The sequence below is a fragment of the Pectinophora gossypiella genome, chromosome 12 (assembly GCF_024362695.1).
Source record: "Pectinophora gossypiella chromosome 12, ilPecGoss1.1, whole genome shotgun sequence".
NCBI lineage: Eukaryota > Metazoa > Arthropoda > Insecta > Lepidoptera > Gelechiidae > Pectinophora > Pectinophora gossypiella.
The window spans coordinates 2,145,695-2,166,057 of NC_065415.1; the positions used below are offsets into that span (position 1 = coordinate 2,145,695).

Genomic DNA, 20,363 nt, shown 5'->3' on the forward strand with positions numbered 1-20,363 from the left:
TTAACATTTTTGAATTTACGTCATTTCGCAATGTGTTATGGCTGAGGAGAAGAAATAACAAGAAACTGCAACAGCAACACATCCTTTAAATCAATGTAGTATACATTACAAGTTATTTAATAACTAGAGAAACAGAATTAATACCAGGCATTTTTATCATTTAGGTATCATTAATCTGATGAGAAGCTTTCAAAATATACATTGTCGGTAAAGTAGCTATAGAATTTGGGAAGAAGTAGAGCTATCGCAGTTATCTGGTTGCAGGAGTAGTATAGTTAAAGTGGTTGGGGTTGAACCGGCGACTGTGGTTCTCATAAAAAATGCGCGTTAGGGCCTTTCTATCCTGTTTCAGGTAGCAAATATCACCGTATTTACACTTACCCCAGCAGCTCGCTATCTAGATCTATAAATTACTTCAAACTATTGTTCTCACAGTGTTATATTTTAAACTGTCGCTCAAACCGTGGGGTGAACTGACAACTTTATCCACAGAGCACGGAAAATAAATCGCCCTCAGTCGCTAGAGGCGTCACGGTATACCTTATTTATAGCTTCAAAACGATATAAGTTACAAAACAAACTTAATCTTTCCTGTTTAAGATTACTTTCTGATAATTTAGGCTATATTCTTTAAAGTCTCTTCTTAGATCACCAGAAAAAAAAACTGAAACAATGTAAAGAAGTTATCAGTAAATCCCTTTCTGTATATCTATTTATTATAATTGAAACAACAAAGTTGAGATTTCGTGCTTCAAGTTATACCATACATGTGGGAGGGAGCGGAGAAAAACACTCAAGCCCAATTCCCACTGTTTATTTTTTAAAGTTTTATAACAAAATGCACACACAAGTAAGTTTTTGAGTAATTCTTCACAAAACATTTCCAGTACCACGCGCACACACTTTCGCCATCTTTCCTAATCTCCCGTCCCTTTCACTCCTTACCTCTCACACTTCCGCTATATTCAGTTCCTTCCGTCTTCGCTCGTATCTTCCCTCCTTCTCGTACACCTGTACCTCGCATATCCTGTTTCTCTGTCTTTCAATTCCGTCTCATTCCTTCTCCTTTATCTTACCATCACCTTACTCTCTTACACCTCAAACACCTACACACACTCATACCCCACATTCGGCCGTCCTGACCACCAGTCTGTCCTCAGACTGCAGACTTCAGGATGTATTCATCACCTTACATTCTGTCATTTTCCGTCATACCACATCATCAAGTTACATCTTATCTTATCATCTTATATGTATCTATTAATTATGTTTATATAAAAAAAAATATGAAATGAATTTGTTGACTCTACCATACAACAAAAATATTGACACTCTAGTATTAGGTTTAATTATAAGTATAGCCTTAATTATCCAGAGTTTAAAACAACAAGTAACACTTTGTATATTCATTATGTAGGCATAGTATTGTAACTCTTAGTTATATATAAATAGGTTTAATTTTGTAAGTTGCAGAATCTTAAAACATAGTTTAACTTTTAGTTATTAGACTTTTATTAGATCTAAGAAAAATATAGGTAAGTAAGTAACATCTTAAAGCTTATTTGTACTATTTTAGGTTACACAACTTGATATAAAACATAAGTCATACTTTCAGTTTTTTACTCCTAATAGATTAAAGAAGAACACAGGTAAGTTACAACATAGTATTTTTTTTATTCTTATAGTTTACTTATACAGATTTTTACTTCTTACTTTATGAAACAACTTATGATTTTATGAATTAAATGTTATAAACATCCAAACAATTGTTTTTATTTTAATACAATCTTAAAGTGATAGGTGCTCTTCCTAATATGCTTCACATCCATTCATCTTTCATCATAACATGCAAAGAAAAATGAAATAATAAAAAAAAATGAGAGAAAATTCTTCTTCCCTGTAAATAAGTAATGTATATAATTATATACCTTTGATATAGATGTTGTTAATCTTCTGGCCATTTCTTCATATTGTCAGCAGAGGATGATGTTCTTTTGGAGCCCTCTGTGCTGTCATTTACCTTCTCTACATCATAGCGGTCATTCCTCTTCACTTTGGTGACCTTGTAGGGTCCTAGAAATTTTGGTTTCAGCTTCATTCCGCTTCCAAATTGTGTTTTTTTGATGGCTACGAAGTCTCCAACTTTGTATTTATTACTTTCTTCTCTGTTTCTATTGTAATTTCGTTTATTTTCTTCCTGTATTTTCTGTATTTGTTCTTTAGCTTTTCTACGTAATTCCTGTCTTTCTTCTATAAAGTTGTCTCTTTCTTCTTGCTGTAGTAACTCATATATTCGGTCATCTTTACCAGTTCTCATTTTTGATCCTGTTAGTAGTTGGAATGGAGTGGTGCTGATGCTTCTATGGTGTGTGCTGTTTATTGCTCTTTGTACTCTGCTCACATGCTTGTACCATAAGCTTGGATCTTCAATGCATAATTTTGTGAGAACAGATATCAATGTTCTGTGGACACGTTCTACTTGTCCATTTCCGCGTGGAATGCCTGTGGTGATTAGTACATGCTCTATACCTTCATCTTTACAATACTGTGTAAAGTCATTGCTCGTAAAAGCACTTCCGCGGTCTGTAATAAATCTTGCTGGGTTCCCGAATGTTTGTTGATGTATCTTCAATTTATCTATTGTCTCTTTTGCAGTCACACCTTTGGTCGGAAATAACCACACAAACTTTGTAAAGCCGTCAATGACTGTCAATATATTATTATACTGTTTCTTGGTCTCAGTCATGGGCCCAATATGGTCAAGATGTATAGTACTTAATGGTGTCTCTCCTTTGTCTATTGGGTTAAGAAATCCTTCCTTCTTGTTCTTCCTTGTTGCTAGTAAGCATGGTATACATGTAGCTATGTAGTTCTGTACTTTTACTTCCAAGTTCTTTATGTAGTAGCTTTTACTGATAAGTTCTATTGTCTTCTTTACTGCGAAATGTCCATTTGAGTGTGCCTTCTCTATTATACCTGTTTCCATGGCCATTGGTACTACTAATAGCTTCTCTGTACCCTTGTAGAGTAATCCATCTTGTAAACTATAATCTTCATATGGTTTATCTTTTAAAATAGCACAAATCGCCTTTATTCCTTCATCTGTCTCTTGAGCTTTTCTTAAGCTTTCATGCAGGTTATTCAGCAGGCCTACAAAAGGGTTGCGGCTGAGTGCATCTACATGCTGCATCTTCTTTCCCGCTCTGTGCTCAATAATAAAGTCAAATTCCTGTAAGAATAAAGCCCATCTGGCTACTCTAGCCGTTAAATCCTTTTTTTGTAATGTCATCTTGAACGCTTGACAATCCGTGATAATTCTGAACCTTATTCCATGTAGATAATGTCTGAATCTTTTTACTGCTTCGATAACAGCCAATGTTTCTAGTTCATAACTACTATATTTCTTCTCATAATCATTAGTCTTCTTGCTCATGTAGTACACTGGATGTATATCTCCATGTTCATCTTTTTGCATCAAAATAGCACCATACGCCAAGCTGGAGGCATCTGTATGTACTTCTGTCTCATATTTTTGGTTATATATCTTCAAAACTGGGTCGTCTGTTAGCTTCTGTTTTAGTGTATTGAATGATACTCTTTCTCTTTCTCCAAATTCGAATTTTGAATCTTTTCTTAACAAATTGGTAAGTGGACTTGCAATGAATGCGAAGTTTGGTATATACTTCCTGAAATATGATGCTAGGCCCACAAAGCTATGTAATTGCTTGAGTGTCTTAGGCTCTGGGAACTTGGCCACAGCTTCTATTTTGTCCTGTGATGGTCTCACTTCTCCATTTTCAATTCTGTGTCCCAGGAAGTTGATGTTCGTCATAAGTAGGCTAGCTTTTTTCCAATTTATTTGTAATCCATAATTGGCTGCCGTCTGAAGTGTCATCTGTAGTCTTTGCAAGCCCTCCTCTTCATCTTTTGCTGTAATAATAATATCGTCAATGTAAACAATCATCCAACCTTTTGTTATATATTCTCTGAATATGACAGATATAAACCTCATAAAATAGCTTGGGCAAATAGATAAGCCAAAAGGAGCCCTTGTGAATTCGTATTGACCATTGTGGGTCACAAATGATGTGTACTTTATCGACTCTTCACTCACTGGTAGATGGAAAAATCCATTCTTCAGATCTAGACAAGTAAACACTTTGGCATCAGATAATTTATCTATGCAGTCGTCAATGAGTGGAAGGGGAAATTCATCTTTCACTATCTTTGTATTTAACTTTCTATAATCAATACACACTCTTGCTGTCCCATCTTTTTTCCTAGCAACTGTCACCGGACTACAATACTCTGAATGACTCACCTGTACTATTCCACTTCTTTTCCACTCGTTTACCTGATCTTCTACTTCTTGTTGTTCCTTCAGAGATAACCGTCGTGGCCGTTGAACTACTGGAACTTCGTCTTTGAGCACAATCTTCATCTTGATAGGTGACTCGTAGATCTGATGTGGTTGGTAGTTTTGCACTAACTGCTGGACTTCTTTTCTTACCTCGGTGTTCTTGATGTGACCTGTGGAACAAAGATTATTCACCTCATCCTCATTCTCTTTACACAACAAACTACACATCCACTCTTCATCTTTCGGCATAAACCACACTGAGCACCTATTTATAACTGTAGTTACTGTCCTTAAAAAGTCATTTCCTAGTATGATTTCGAATGGCATGCACTCTTTTGTCACTTCGTAGAACTTTACGTTGTAGTATTTTCTTCCATCTATGATAATTTCACATGTAATTGCGCTGTTTGCCTTCACTTTGTAGTTTCCAAGTCCTGATAATGTTAAACTTGTATTTATCCGCTTTCCGGTCGAAAATCCCGCACTAATCTCTTCACTGATTATATTTATATCGCTTCCGCTATCCACAAGACAGTTTTCATAACATTTTCCTTGAATTTCAATTGTCTTCAACAACTTTTTCTTCATATTATCGTGTAAATCGTGTTTGTTTACATTTGTTCCGGTGGAATCGCCATTTTTTCCGTCATAACCTGTTATCTGTGACTTGACCTTGAGTAACATTGGGCTGCTAACTTCATTGGTCGATATTTGACCATCCGTTTCTATCTTCGTTTTGTATTCTGATGAATGAATCTCGGAATGAATCGTGTATGTTGAATCGTGTTGAACTTCGTGAGTGTCCTCGTTGGAAGCAGCGCCCTCATACTGCAAATTGAAGTAACTTTGCTTCAGTGGCTGTCTCGGTCGTTTTCGCCAATCTTCATGCGGCCGATGTTTGCCGAAGTTATCCGATGTTTGATAAGTCGTCGTATGCGGTTTTTCTCTCTCCGATGAATGAATTCCTGTTGTTGGCAATGATGTCTTCGCCTCCATTTTGTTTTCTGGGCACTCTGGAGCAATATGACCGAACTTATTACATCTGAAGCACTTAACACCTTGTTGGCGATACGGACATTGTTCTGATAAATGATTATATTTTCCACAGCTGTAACATCTTACTTTTTGCGCTTGAAAATGTTGATATCTGTCGTTCTTGATAAATGACGTCGTTCTTTCACTTCGTTGTTTCTTGATGTTTTCTTTATATTGTTCATAAATCTTGAGTTTTTCCTTTAAATCCGAGTAGGTAGTGACACCATATAGCATAAGCTTATTTGTTTCCAAGTCTTGTATGCCTTCGATTATATATTTGATAGCTACATAATCCGGCATTCTTCCGCGTTTACCGAGTTCACGCATGATGTAAACATATTCCAGATACGACTCATCTACACGTTTTTTGCGTGCAGACATAACTTCGTGTGCCGTCTTCTGGTCCATCACGTCTGGAAATTCCTTCGTTATGGCAGTCTTTAATTCGTTCCAGCTTCTGAACGTGCTTTCGGAGCGTAACCATAACGCTGCCGTTCCTGTTAGAGATCGCCTGGCGAAGAGGAGTGTTTGTAGAGGACTCCACTCGCATATCTCCGCGTGGTCTTCAACGTCTTGTACCCATTTGGTCACTGGGTATATTTTGTCAACCCCGTCGAAATTAGGGATAACGTCGTATGTAAGTTGTAGCAGAGCATCGCCGCTGCCATCGCCGTCGTAATCGTCTTCATATTTCGTCTTCTCCTTTGTCGTCGTGGCCATACCGCGTGGCATGTCGCGTCGTTAGTCTTGAATGTGTCGCACCGCGTGGTTGAAATCCGTTTTCCGTTGGACGAGCCCCCAAAAATGTGGGAGGGAGCGGAGAAAAACACTCAAGCCCAATTCCCACTGTTTATTTTTTAAAGTTTTATAACAAAATGCACACACAAGTAAGTTTTTGAGTAATTCTTCACAAAACATTTCCAGTACCACGCGCACACACTTTCGCCATCTTTCCTAATCTCCCGTCCCTTTCACTCCTTACCTCTCACACTTCCGCTATATTCAGTTCCTTCCGTCTTCGCTCGTATCTTCCCTCCTTCTCGTACACCTGTACCTCGCATATCCTGTTTCTCTGTCTTTCAATTCCGTCTCATTCCTTCTCCTTTATCTTACCATCACCTTACTCTCTTACACCTCAAACACCTACACACACTCATACCCCACATTCATACATAAACTCACACCCATTTGCAAGACACAGTTACCACTCAGAAATACAATTAGGGCCGCTTAGTATCGCACATATGATAACTATAACGATAATTATTACAACTGCCACCTCTAACCGTTGAGCGCAATATATTCCTTGTTCTGTGGCTCTACCCTCACTTTTACTCGCACATTGCCCATAAATCGCATACTTTATGGGTTTCATGAAGTCATATGCTTTCTATGGTTTCATTCGGAATGGTCCCCAAGATGTAATATTCGTAACAGCTGTTGGCTTGATGGCTCAAAGTTTCGGCTGCAAGTGCGTATGTAATTGTTGGAATTATAATAATTGTAATTAAAACTTCTTCTTGTAACAGACATGAGCCATGTGTGCGCCCATAGAATGTGTACTTAAGGTGCTAATATGAAAATGCAGTGTCGTTTTGTTTTGTGAGCCGTGGTATATGAGTTGGAGGAATGCTTGATTGATCGATCCCAGCACGAGTCTAAACGAATGATTTTCGAATTTCGAATGTATGTTTGGATCATAAGTGATTATCACGTGCTCAGTAGTGAAGGAAAGAGTTTCAAAGGTATGACTTAACTACATTGGGCTGGTTTTCCCTTTGCGGGTTGCAAGGTCAGACAGGCAGTCGTTTTTGTAAAAAACCGGACCTGTCAAATCTTCAGGTTAGGTAAGCGGACCTTGAGAAACGGGATAATGCTAGGGAGATGACGAGTGTTGAAATATGCGCGTTCTTTTGTTGTATGTAGCGGACAATATCTTCAAAAAAAAAACAGGTTTTTTTGTAATTAATGTCATTCCCGGTACAAATTAAAACCAAAAATGTTTACCTGGTTTGAAACTATTTTCTCCATTGCGAAGTTTTAAGTACTCAAAGCAGGTCGATATGTGATTTCTCAAAATGGTGCTTATGTGGTTTTCGCAATAACGCGACGATATTCTCTTAGTCGATTTTTACGACAGGCCTGAGGAGCAAAATAAACAGCTGAATGCATCTAAGTTTTTTTAAAATCCCAAACCAAGAAATGTACCAGTCCTGCAATAAAACCGAATCGAATTTCGGATTTAGCGATCGCTTCTTGCGATATAGATATAATTTTAATCCAACTATAGAAATAGACATTGAATTTACAAATTTCAATTTAGATACGAAGCTTTCAGTACTCCCTGTAGGTTGTCCATCGTTGGAAAGGCAATAGTCGTTATTTCAATGGTTATTACAAATGTATCCAATGCACTCGGAATAATATTCGTATTTTTGCCGGCTTCGCGATACTTCGTGAGGCTTCGCGCCGCTTCGCCTATTGTATTTCACTTCGCGTTTATCGAAAATGGCTTTTAATATGACTGTCTGGTACGGTATTATTCGCGTTATTGTGGCTAATAAATGTTTTCAGGACTTTGGTTGCTTTTGTAAAGGAATAGGGTATTATTTTGTATTGTGAACTATAGTATCACGGCATACAAATAGTAATATGAAACCGAACAGTTCTCTAGGCGCACAATGCTACTTAAAGACTCTCTCTCTCTCCTTGGCGTTTATTATTCCCATCTGATGGTGGGGTCTGCCTTCTTCGTACTTCACTTCCACTTCGCTCGAAGTTCGAAGTCTTTGATAAAAGGGGAAGAAGCGTGTCAGTATCGTAAGTGGAATTCCGTGGTATCTGCCTACCCCAACGTGAAATAGGCGTGATCTTGTGTTTGTGTATGATAGATATGAGATCACACCAAAAAAAAAACGTTACTTATAACAAGCATGATTCAACAAATAAGATATTTTTCACGAAAATTATATTGTAAATAGCTGATGTAAGTGTGTGAAAATACTATAAATGTGTCAACATGGAAGCAAATAATACGTTTTTGTTTTCATCGTCTACTTTAGATTATAAGATATTAAATAGCTATGTAGTGATTCAATACATAAAAACTCAATTATTGCAAACAAAAAACTATTCTGTTTGAATACCAAATAAATAGCAGCAACTTGCTGCTTAGTTCTAATAATTTTGTCTACATTTGACATTTTATTGAAGTTTAATGTGACCAAATCTCTTTTTTCTCTGCGTCACCACTTATCTTTTACCCTCTCCTAATCATGTTAAATCGCCTGAAAACGAAAACTTTGAGGGATGGTAATAAGAATACAGAAAGCTGATTCTGTGAGTGTTTACCTTTTTTCTTTAAGCTGGGCTATTTTCAGGTTTAAAGGGACAGCGCAAGTGGAGGATTCTTCCTTTCCTTCATCTTTTTCTTTTTCATATTTGATTTTTCTTATTGTACATTAATGGATGACTCAGGCCATCATTCTGAGTTGATACCAAGTGGAATTTCCCATCGCAGAAGTATGGAACTCCACTTGATATCAACTCAGAATCGTGGTTTGAATCATCCCCCTCAGTATTCGTTACGATGTCACTAACACCCTGTATGATTTGTTTGTATTATGATTGTTTTAGGTATTATTTCTATCTAGCGACACTTCAAAGCATTACAGGCTTCAGCCATTAAAATAGGCGAAATTCAATGGTATTTTCGCCATCGGATTTTCCCTATTTTAGTGATTTTATTTTAACTAACAAGCTTCCCTCTACCGGGGGCGGCGTTTAATTGGATTCTCTCCATCCTCCCTGTATCCTCCCGTATACTCCAGCGATAAATAAATAAAAATACTTCGATAATGGTAAAGGTTTGTATACGTTTACAATTTCGAAATAAAATATTTAATGGATCATATATTGCTACAAATCGTAGTACTGATAATAAATTGTTGGTTTCAACTTTTCGAATGCCGGAACGCAGATCTCGATCAGACACAATGTAAAATTTATTGTGTCTGGTATCTCGGCGGATGAGAGGTTAAGCTAAATACCCATTAGTTTTTGGATGTATTAAAGAATGGCCAGCAGGGCTAACATGCCCAACGTGATATACTCGTAATTATCGAACGATTCAATAACTTTGTCAAAATCGAGCGGCGTTGAACCGGTAACAGCGGTTCTGATACAAAATGCGCGTTAGGGCCTTTCCAACTTGTTTCTTCTATTCCATGTGTATAACTTAGAATGTAATAGTTTAACACGTTCACTGTATATGACCCACACATGAGGCAATAAATTTGAAACACTTAAGTTTGTCTTGCCATAATGTATGCCATAATATATAAAAGGAGAAACTGACTGACTGACATATCAACGCACAGCCTAAACGGCTAAACGTAGGCACTTGAAATTTGGAAGGGACGTAGCTTAGGTACCGTAGAGGTGCACTAAGAAAGGAATTCCCGAAATTCTCACCGGAACGGGAATTAGCGGGAAAATCCTTTTGTATGAAAAATCTAAACCACTAAAGTTAGACGCTTGAAATTTGGCATGCAGGTACCTTAGTAAACTTAAAGCTTAGTTGCAATAGGATATTGCAAAATTCCCACGGGAACGGGAGTTAGCGGGAAAAAAATGTTCTATGAAAAGATCTAAACAGCCTAAGTTAGATGCATGATGACATGCACTCCCACACACAAAGATCTCTCTTTTATAACACGCCACGCGGACGAAGTCGCGGGCAAAAGCTAGTGTACTATAAATTCAAAAAAATAACATTGAACGTGACGGGTTGATATCAAATTTTCAGTTACATAGTGAATGTGTTACTACGTGTCGCTTCCGCAAAGCGAGCGTCATTAAGGATTTCAGCGGCCATATTAAACGCTGCGCGGGCGTCAAAAACGAGCAGCTAAACGACGTGCATTTCCGGCGCTGAGTGCATTTATTATCTGTAGACATTTTGGATGCATAAGGAAATAAGGCACGTTTTTGCATTATGCCGAAATGGGAAAGGAGAGAATGAATTTTATTATTTCTTTCCAGAATACTTAGTAACAGTCGAATGAGGGATTGTCCCGGTCACGTTCCTAAAAAGAATAGGATTAATGAATATGGAGGATGCAAGAGAAGTACGTCAGGATCGAAGCAAATGGAATTCCATAGTCTCTGCTGACCCCGCTGGGAAGCAGGCGCGTTTTCTAGATGTTAAGTTGATGTCTGCCAAACTCGGCACTTAAATTGCAACTCTAACATGAAAAACATAATGGCGACAGTCCGCCAGCTCTATCGTGAACGAAGTGAACTTCAAACAAAAAAACGTCTTATTATGTTACATATTTGAGTCGAAAACTGAAATTTCCTGATTATACCGGCATTGTTGCCTATAAGAATAGTGCAATTATGTATTATTATTATAATAAGATCTGGTATTATTTGTATTGTTCGTGTCATTATGAGTCAACAGACAGTAGGTAGGTACCGTGAAATCTGTGCAATTTTTGTGTGATTGAGTTCAACATTAACGGAACTAAATTGTATCTAAGCCATATTAAAGGTTTTCCAAATTCAAATTAAATTTATTTTCAGACAATTATATTCATCACTAATTTCAAAAGCCACGCTCTTGTCGGTGTAGCATTCTCCATGCTACTTTTTTAGGGAAAAATAGGCCTGTGGTTTCCCTCTTGCCTTCCGTCCCGCAGTACTCTGTCTGACGCGAGCGGGATGGCGCCCAGATTAGTCTATTTTTTATTTATTTTGCCAATTGGTGTGATTTGATTTTAATGCATGAACTTGGAACTGGGAGGCTATTCACCTGAAATAGCGATACTTTTTCACATTTTGTTGGTATATAGCACGGAAATGTCAAATTGCAAAGTTGCTTTTTAGATGAATTGCTTCAATGTGGTCGTTTTAGAACCCAGTAAGTGGAATTCTTGACAGCCTCCGTGGTCTAGTGGTTAGAGGGTTAGGCTCACGATCTGGAGGTCCGGGTTCGATTCCCGATGGGGACATTGTCGAAATCACTTTGTGAGACTGTCTTTTGTTTGGTAAGAACTTTTCAGGCTTGAATCACCGGATTGTCCGAAAAAGTAAGATGATTCCGTGCTTCGGAGGGCACGTTAAGCCGTTGGTCCCGACAATTAGCCGTAAAAACACCTCCACCAACCCGCAGTGGAGCAGCGTGATGGAGTATGCTCCATACCCCCTCCGGTTGATTGAGGGGAGGCCTGTGCCCAGCAGTGGGACGTATATAGGCTGTTTATGCCTACCCCAACGGGGAATAGGCGTGATCTTACGTATGTAAGTCAGATTAATGTGTGTAATCTGAAAAGATTATCAATAATTTATGTTTCTTTTTGTTTCAGGTAAGCTTGTTGAACGCAACGAATTCATAATTCAAGATTATTAACAGTAAGAATAGATACAAAAATAATATTTCTATTTAGATATTAAAATATATTTAAAGCTGGACGTTCACCAGTGCATCCCCAACGAGGAGCGCCGGGTTGAACCCCAGCTTGCACTAATGAGATAATAATAATAATAATAAAACACTTTATTGCACACAAATTCACAAAACATTTACAGGATAAACTTATTCTAAGGCGGGCAAAGGCGGCAATATTTACCTTAAGTGCAGTTTTCACTAACATAGTTACATAGACAGCGATACCGCTCACCTTTGTTTTTGACGTGACTTATTGTAGATGGCATTAACTACTTGGCCGGACAAATGGGGAGCGCTGAAGGCTCTCACCCGGTACAACGTTAAAGACAACAGGCCTGAGGGTGCCCAGTTGGGCGCGAACCTCGGCTCAGGGCGTCGTCTGAGAGTCGATAGTCGTGGGTCGATAGCGATAAGCGCTGTTTGAGAGAAATCGTCGACCACGCCGGCGGGGTCGGTATCGGGGTCCTGAAGTTTTTGGTGTTGCGAGCTGATTGGCCGCCTCTATGGCTAGAGTAATCGGGTCGTCGGGATCGTATATTACGTCCTTCGATTGAAAATACCCAATAGGTATGAAAACTAAATTAGATACTTAACAATTGACTTTTCGTCGACACAATGCCTATATACATTATATTATACCAAGATTCATCTACAACAATGGGCACCCCCAGTAGGGCGCGAATCTCGGCTCATGTTGGTCTAACAGAAAGCTCGGTGAAGCGTAGCTACTTAGTTCGTCTTGCGATAGAGGTACTTCTGACTACCCCAATTGTGATATAGTCGTGAGGTTATGTTACGTAATGTAAAATTTTACACTTCAAATTACCTACTCATAGAAATTTTTATTCTTTATTTTTGCCGCAGTCCAGCGGGCTCATGAATAAAATTATTAATTTACATACAAATTATCCTTTACTGTAAAATGGTGACAGAAGTTATTGTGCTTGGTAAAATTGCTGCCCAGCCATATTATAATAATACGGTGGAATAGGGTGCCCGGTTTGAATATTAGTGAAATGAAAAAAAAAAAAAAAAAAACTTCGCCTATTTCCCGTTGGCTTAAGCGGATACGGAATTCCATTTATGAACAGATGGAATTACAGGTTCCTACGAACAAAATGGTGTTAATTCCTGTAAATACCATCCAATTTTATTTTAAGTTATATCTGTCATTTCCTTGTCCGCCGAAAAGTAAAGGGAGGGGTAATCGACAAGCATAAAATTTATGGAACACACGTAAATTTTAAGCACAAATCTAAAACAACCGTCTAAAAATTTTACATTAGCCAATAACCCGAGAGAATTAAGTTGATAGCACACGTCAAACGGTTTGCATACCAGCGGGATACCTTTTTGATTCGCCCGGGTTATTCATTCATTTACTCATTCTTCCTAAAATTAAGAGCTGTCAATCATCCGTCCCTTTCCTTTTCGGCGGGTAAGAAAATGACAGGTATAACTTAAAGTAAAATTAGGAGATGTCTACAGGAATCGGGGCCAATGTCTCCTCATAATTAAATTACTTAGTGATGATGTTGTTGTATTAATAAACTAGACAGACTAAAAAGCTTACAATACAATACAAATATAGGTACTTTATTGTGCCAAAATAAAAATAAATATTTACAAAAGACTCTTAACTACGTACATGGCAAACGGCGGCCTAATCGCTTAAAGTGATTTCTTCCAGACAACCACAAGGCGAGGAAATATGTAAAAATTAATAGGTCAGAGAAAAAAATCAGAGAACAAAATGTTAATAAATCACCCCACTGCGTTAGTAAATCGCGTATAGCTTACAAAAACGCTATAAATGATTCATTCATGATATGCTAGACGAAGTTATTAAAAAGTGGATTAATTTTAATAGCTGCGTTGACGAGGGCTGACAGACGTAAAGACAGCCATTCACGGCACGAATGTGAATACATTAGTCGTATAGTTTAGTTATAGAGCAAGAGTCGATTGCATATTGGTTTATGTTAGTTGTTGAGAGCCGTGGAAGCCCAGTTAGAAGAACGCTTCCCCCTCACTTTGCGATCGCAGGTTCGAATCCAGCACAGACCTAAACCAATGATCGTCGAATTTGTTTTCGAAATCATGTTTGTATCATAAATGATTATAATTATCACTGAGGAAGCCCACATTCTCGAGAAATACAGTTTTGGAGGTATGACCTAACTAGTATTGGGCTGGTTTTGCCTTCGCGGGTTGGAAGGTCAGACATGTAGTCGCTTCTGTAAAAAACCGGACCGGTCCGATCTTCAGGTTAGGTATCCCGCGATATCTCGGGATCGGGATCCCGCGAGATCTCGTGTAATTTTTCGGGATCAATCCCGAAGCATAATGTGACGAGATCCCATTCCAGATTGACGGGATTGGGCGAATCTGCTTGAGTTATACTTTTTGTTTTGATTATGCTGAAAAAAGGTTATTGTTACCTTTCAAAAAATCACATCACCAGCCCATTAACTTAAATTTTGTTTTAATTAACCTATCACAAACAAGCAGTTTTTTTCAGCCATCAGAAATCAGAATCATTTATTCAACGTAAAATTGTCATGGATAAACTTGTTGATGGTCAATGTAACATTTTTGAATTTACGTCATTTCGCAATGTGATATGGCTGAGGAGAAGAAATGACAAGAAACTGCAACAGCAACACATCTTTTAATATCAATGTGCCCTACATTACAAGTTATTTAATAACTAGAGGAACACATTTTTTATGAACTAGACGAGATCTCGAAAATTTCGGGGTCTGACGGGATTGATATTTCCAGGCCCGCGGGATCTCGAATTTGCAATTTCGAGTCGAGATTGAATTCCCTGCTGGCTGCGTTTCCGCGTTGAATAGCTAGCAACTTGAATTAGCTCTTGCTCTAAAGTCCGATAGTATCAGGTGTCTAAAAGATAAGTTCTCGATTAATGCATAATTTAACGATAATTATGTGTTTTGACGTAATTTTCTTTTAATGGTCGTTGTGGGTATTTGTTACCTATAACATATGGTCGAATTTACAATTAGTAAAGGTAACATTTGATCCGCTTCGGTTGTTCACACTAGAACAATATGGTGATGTATGGAACACTTTTTTTAATTGTTACGCAGTGGGGCATAGTAGTTTATGACTTTTTACGTAACGTTATTATAGCCGTTAACCTTGTTATTTTTAAAAATATACTTATGAATTTATCTGCTAATGGCCTATCCAAAATGCATTCGCGCAAATGCCCGTTAAGCAAACGGAAATATAATCCCGACTAAAATACTAAGCTCGGCGAATTCAAATACAAATATACTTGCACCAAAATAAAAATAAATAATTACAGAAGACTCTTAACCAGGTACAGTCATGAGCAATATAATGTACCCACTTTAGGACTCTGTCGCACTAACATATTTGACATTTAGAGAGACTTACAGTTTAATTTGGCAAAAAAGTTAATGTGACATGGTACCAAAGCGAATACATATACATGCTAGTGACCGTACATGGCACGGCCTTATCGCTTAAAGCGATTTCTTCCAGACAACCGTAAGGCGAGGAAAAATGTAAAATTTGAAATTAAAAGATTGCGGGTGAAGGTGAAGTGCGGGATGTACCTCTGTCTAACTCAATAGTTATAGGCTTTTGTTATGTCATAAAGCTTCTAAGAACCACAATAATCACTAAAACAAGGATTTTTTAGCATAGATGTCAGAGAAAGTAATTAATACATTTCGTACTTACACGCAGTTGTCACTAACACAGTTGGTTCGACCATTACAAATGGCGATTCGCCTCACCACCTATCACGTTGGTCTAACAGAAAGCTCATCTTTTTTTATTTACACAGTAAGTACACATATTGCGTTATAAAATTCAAGTCTAAATAGTAATTTCGCTTTTTGACGTTTAGTGAAAAGTAACTGATTTGAATAGTTGGAAACTATCCTATTGCAACGCGCTTATTCCTAGACGATTTGACATCCAGATACGGCGGTCAGATGGCAATGAAAAGGCTTTCTGTCTGCCATAGGTACTATTAAACTAACGTTAATTATTTAATTAACGGCCTCCGTGGTCCAGTGGTTGAGCGTTGTGCTCACGATCCGGAGGTCCCGAGTTCGAATCCCGGTAGGGACAAATCACAAAAATCACTTTGTGATCCATAGTTTGGTTTGGATATTACAGGCTGATTATCCAAAATTAAGATGATCCGTGCTTAGGAAGGCATGTTAAGCCGTTGGTCCCGGTTACTACTTGCTGATGTAAGTACGTAGTCGTTACATGAGTCATGTCAGGGGCATTTGGCGGTTCAATAGTAACCCTGACACCAGGGTTGATGAGGTTGGTAATCCACCTCACCACCCACACGATAGAAGAAGACTATTGAACTGGCATCGTCTTGATACAGGTGACGATTCCCAGCTATTTCAGTGCTGGCTGTTACTGATTAAATGACTCGAGAGAAAATTCAAAGAGCTTAAATAAAATCCTGACTTTGAATTAAGTGTTCCTTGATGTTTAACGTTTAAAATAAATTATTTTCTACTGGCTTTTTCCCGCGGCTTGACTCGCGTTAAATTCGGAGTAACATGATTCCTTCCTATTGTACAAATTTTTAGTTACCTACCTTGAACACTGCGAAAAGTCCCGTATAAAATTTCATCCTCTATAAAGGAGCTGCAGATTTCCAAAAAAAAATGTTCGTTGTTTTTTGTTAGTCACAAATTTAATAGTCCGCATACCAATTTTTAGCTTTTTGCCTTGAAAAGTGCTGAATGCTCCATACAAACTTCCACCCCCCCCCCATTTTAAGGAAATGGGGGGTTAGAAAGAGACAAAAAATTGCCTTTGTCACTCTCCATCACTTCAACTATCTCAACTTAAAAAACCACGTCATATCGTCGCTCCGTTCTGCCGTCAAAGACACAAAGAAACAGACAGACACATACTTTTAAATTTATAATATTTGTATGGATAGTTTTTTTTTATCGTGAAGTAAATGATACAACATCGAAGAAATACGAGTATTTAGTAGATCTTATAGAAGCAGTCTGACTGAAGTTTTCTCGACTTTCATGATCATGGATAAGATTTAATCTTGTTTGCAGCAGGTAAAGTTCAAAAAGGTAGTTTATTTTCATTTATTAATAAGATCTCAGATTTAGTATCAAGTCTGCAATCGGTTTGATTTCTTAAGACATCTCAAAAACCAGCCATTTTGAATAAAAGACGACGTTGCTCTAACAGAAAGCTCGGTGAGGCGTGGGTGTAATGTGACATTGTGAACTTGGCGGTTAAAAAGGCCACACCGAAACAATTCATCTAAAAAAGCAATATTACAATTTGACACTTGCGCATATAAAAGTAAGTGCGCAATGCACACGTCATGTCAAATTGCAATATTGCTTTCTCAGATGAATTGCTTTGATGTGGCCTTTTTAACCCCCCTAATGTTGGGACATGTTGCCCGAATGCCCGATGACCTCTGGGCCAAAAAAGCTACAGAGTGGGTTCCTGCAAATGCTCGGGGAAGGCCACGGAAAAGATGGCGCGACGAGCTAGACCGCTTCTCGAAACACCAGTAGCATCGCTAAACCAAAACTGGTTTATCTCGTGAGCTAGGTAGGCAATTTGTTTTCTAAATATTTGCTGCTCTGCCCACCCTATTGTGGCCTATGCGCGTGATTCAAAGACGAAAGTTGTTACCTCGTGTAGATTCGCTTCGATAACAAAATAATACACTACAAAAACGCTTTCTTGCACTTAAAACAAACATTAAAAATACACAATTATAAAGAGTTAGGTACTACAATAAGCGGCCTTATTGCTAAGGTAGTAATCTCTTCCAGAAAATAAAATAAAAAATATACAGGGTGTAAAGTGACATCGTAACGAATACTGCGGGGGATGATTCAGACCATGATTCTGGTTTGATATCAAGTGGAATTTCCTGTCGGAAAATTCATAAAAATTTTAGTGATTTTTAAATTCATTTCAGAGTTACAATTTCAGAATCAAGGTTTCAATCATCCCTCAAAGTTTTCGTTAGGATGTCACTAACATCCGTTACATAAATATAACATAAATAGCCTATATACGTCCCACTGCTGGGCACAGGCCTCCTCTCAATCAACCGGAGAGGGTATGGAGCATACTCCACCACGCTGCTCCACTGCGGGTTGGTGGAGATTTACATTAAGATTTAGATGGAGATTTACTCTGTAGCTTTTTTGGCCCGTTATATAAAAAAATATATGGAAATATATTTTTTTTCGTATTTTTTTTTGTATATTTTTTTATTCGTTTGTAATTGATAATCGCAACCGAATCCCCAACTGAGGTCACCTAGCCCCACAGACTCACGGAAACAACACACCATTATGCAAATGCATTAGAGCACCATTGTTCCGTGGCACGTGAACTAGAACGTTACACGCCAATTATCTACGCTCTGGTGTGGATACTGACTTTATTATTGACTTCGCCACTCTACAATGGGCCCTTTTCTGGTGTCGACAGATCTATCACCCATACAACTTAGTGTAGATAACTTAGAAAGAATAAAGAATAATATTACATCATCATCATCATCAGCCCATCAACGTCCCCACTGCTGGGGCACGGGCCTTCCCTATGGATGGATAGGGAGATCGGGCCTTAAACCATCACGCGGGCCCAGTGCGGATTGATGGTTATTAACGACTGCTAATGCAGCCGGGACTAACGGCTTAACGTGCCTTCCGAAGCACGGAGGAGCTCGAGATAAAAACTTTTTTTTTGTGGTCACCCATCCTGACCGGCCTTTGCGAAAGTTGCTTAACTTCAACAATTGCACCGAACTCCTCATATACGTACATATAGAACGGAAACTCCTAGCCCCGCACCAATTGTATCCCATAAACCACGAATTTAAAAAGTAAAAACCTGTACTTTTACACTGTGTGTTAATATACGAAATGTACTTTTTTGATTTAAATTTTCCCTTTGTGAGTTTTGAAATGGAGTCAAATGAAAAAGTGCTGGAAAGAGTTGAAGAAAAGAGAACCACATTGAAGACTATAGAGAACCGGAGAGGAAATATGATTGGCCACCTGATACGATACGATTCATTTATAACAAACATTATAGAAGGAAAAATTGAAGGGAAGAGAGGAAGAGGTAGACCTAGGATAACATTTATGAAACAAATAAAAGAGATGGCGCAGGTCGTGTCGTATCGGGAGGTGAAGGTTTTGGCGGGAAGAAGAGAGGAATGGCGATTACTCCACTGACAAGAGCGCAGCTCTTAAATAGAGAGAGAGAGAGTGTGTTTCCCTAAGCATGGGTAAATGCTATAAAAACAAAAAAAACTCCAACTACGAATAAAAAAAAGTCAATGTCAATTTATTAATAAATTCGAAACATTAACCGGGCACATATCCTTGATATCAATTACGTATGTTTAATCCAAACTTTAAATCAAACTTATTAAGTCGAAATAAGTAGTAAAAATACTCACCACTATTTTTGAACTAAATAATTATCTATCTTGTCTGATGTGTAGGGTTTGTATAGTTAGGGAGTGTAGAGTTAGAAGCTTAGCTCTATATAAGATCTGATATTTTTTTGCATTGCAATCGATATGATCTTGTCTTGGCTACATGAAATTCTTTTTGGTGGGTTAGGGTATTTTCAGACCTACGGGGTATAACGTAAAACCCTTGCCCAGGCTACGGGTGAAGGGCAAGTCACAGGGACTGTAACCTGGTACCTGACAGAGGGCAGCAGTAACTGTCAGTACTATTCAGAGGCGGATGACAGGAATCCTAGTACGGCTTTGAAATATACCACAGTAAGCGGACCCTGTGAAAAACGGGATAATTCTAGGGAGATGATGATATAATAAATAATATCTTTCTTTCTTTCTTTCTTTCAAAAACGGGTTTATCTTATCCCAACCACCACGCCGCGACGAGAAACAACTTCACTACTTTGCGACATAGAGCAGCACAGTACACCCACACAACTTGAGAAGTTACACAATTATTTCCAAGCACTCATCTGAAATAATTTGGACTTTTCTTTTTTTCCATCTCATATATCTGTTTGTTAAGAACAAGTTCATTGTTGTAGATGAGTCTTGGTATAATGTAGGCATTGTGTCGACGAAAAGTCAGTTGTTAAGTATCTTTTTTAGTTTTCATACCTACTCGGTATTTTCAATTGAAGGACGTAATATACGATCCCGACGACCCAGCCATCCAGCCATAGAGGCGGCCAATCAGATCGCAACACTAATCACTTCAGGACCCCGCCGCCGGCGTGGTCGACGATTTCTCTCAATCAGCGCTTATCGCTATCGACCCACTAGGGTCGATTAATTCTTACTAATATCCTCTCAGACGACGCCCTGATCCGAGGTTCGCGCCCAACACTTTTTTTTATTTTTGGTTGATTTGACTTATTGTAGATTTGCCGCAGATGGCATTAACTACTTGGCCGGAAAAAGCAATAAAATAAGCATACATAACATAATATAAATAG

At 38.3% G+C, this 20,363-nt stretch overlaps 2 protein-coding genes across 3 annotated transcripts in view; both read left to right on the forward strand.

The window, feature by feature from the left end:
• Positions 1–15,471, forward strand: part of LOC126371488 (blood vessel epicardial substance-like) — a 242,854-nt gene extending 227,383 nt beyond the window's left edge. The window contains exon 8 of the transcript XR_007567049.1: positions 15,196–15,471. The gene's annotated coding sequence lies outside the window, so the exon portion shown is untranslated. The remainder of the gene's footprint in view (positions 1–15,195) is intronic.
• LOC126371526 (max dimerization protein 4-like) overlaps positions 1–20,363 on the forward strand; it is a 405,754-nt gene that overhangs the window by 142,086 nt on the left and 243,305 nt on the right. The window lies entirely within an intron of this gene.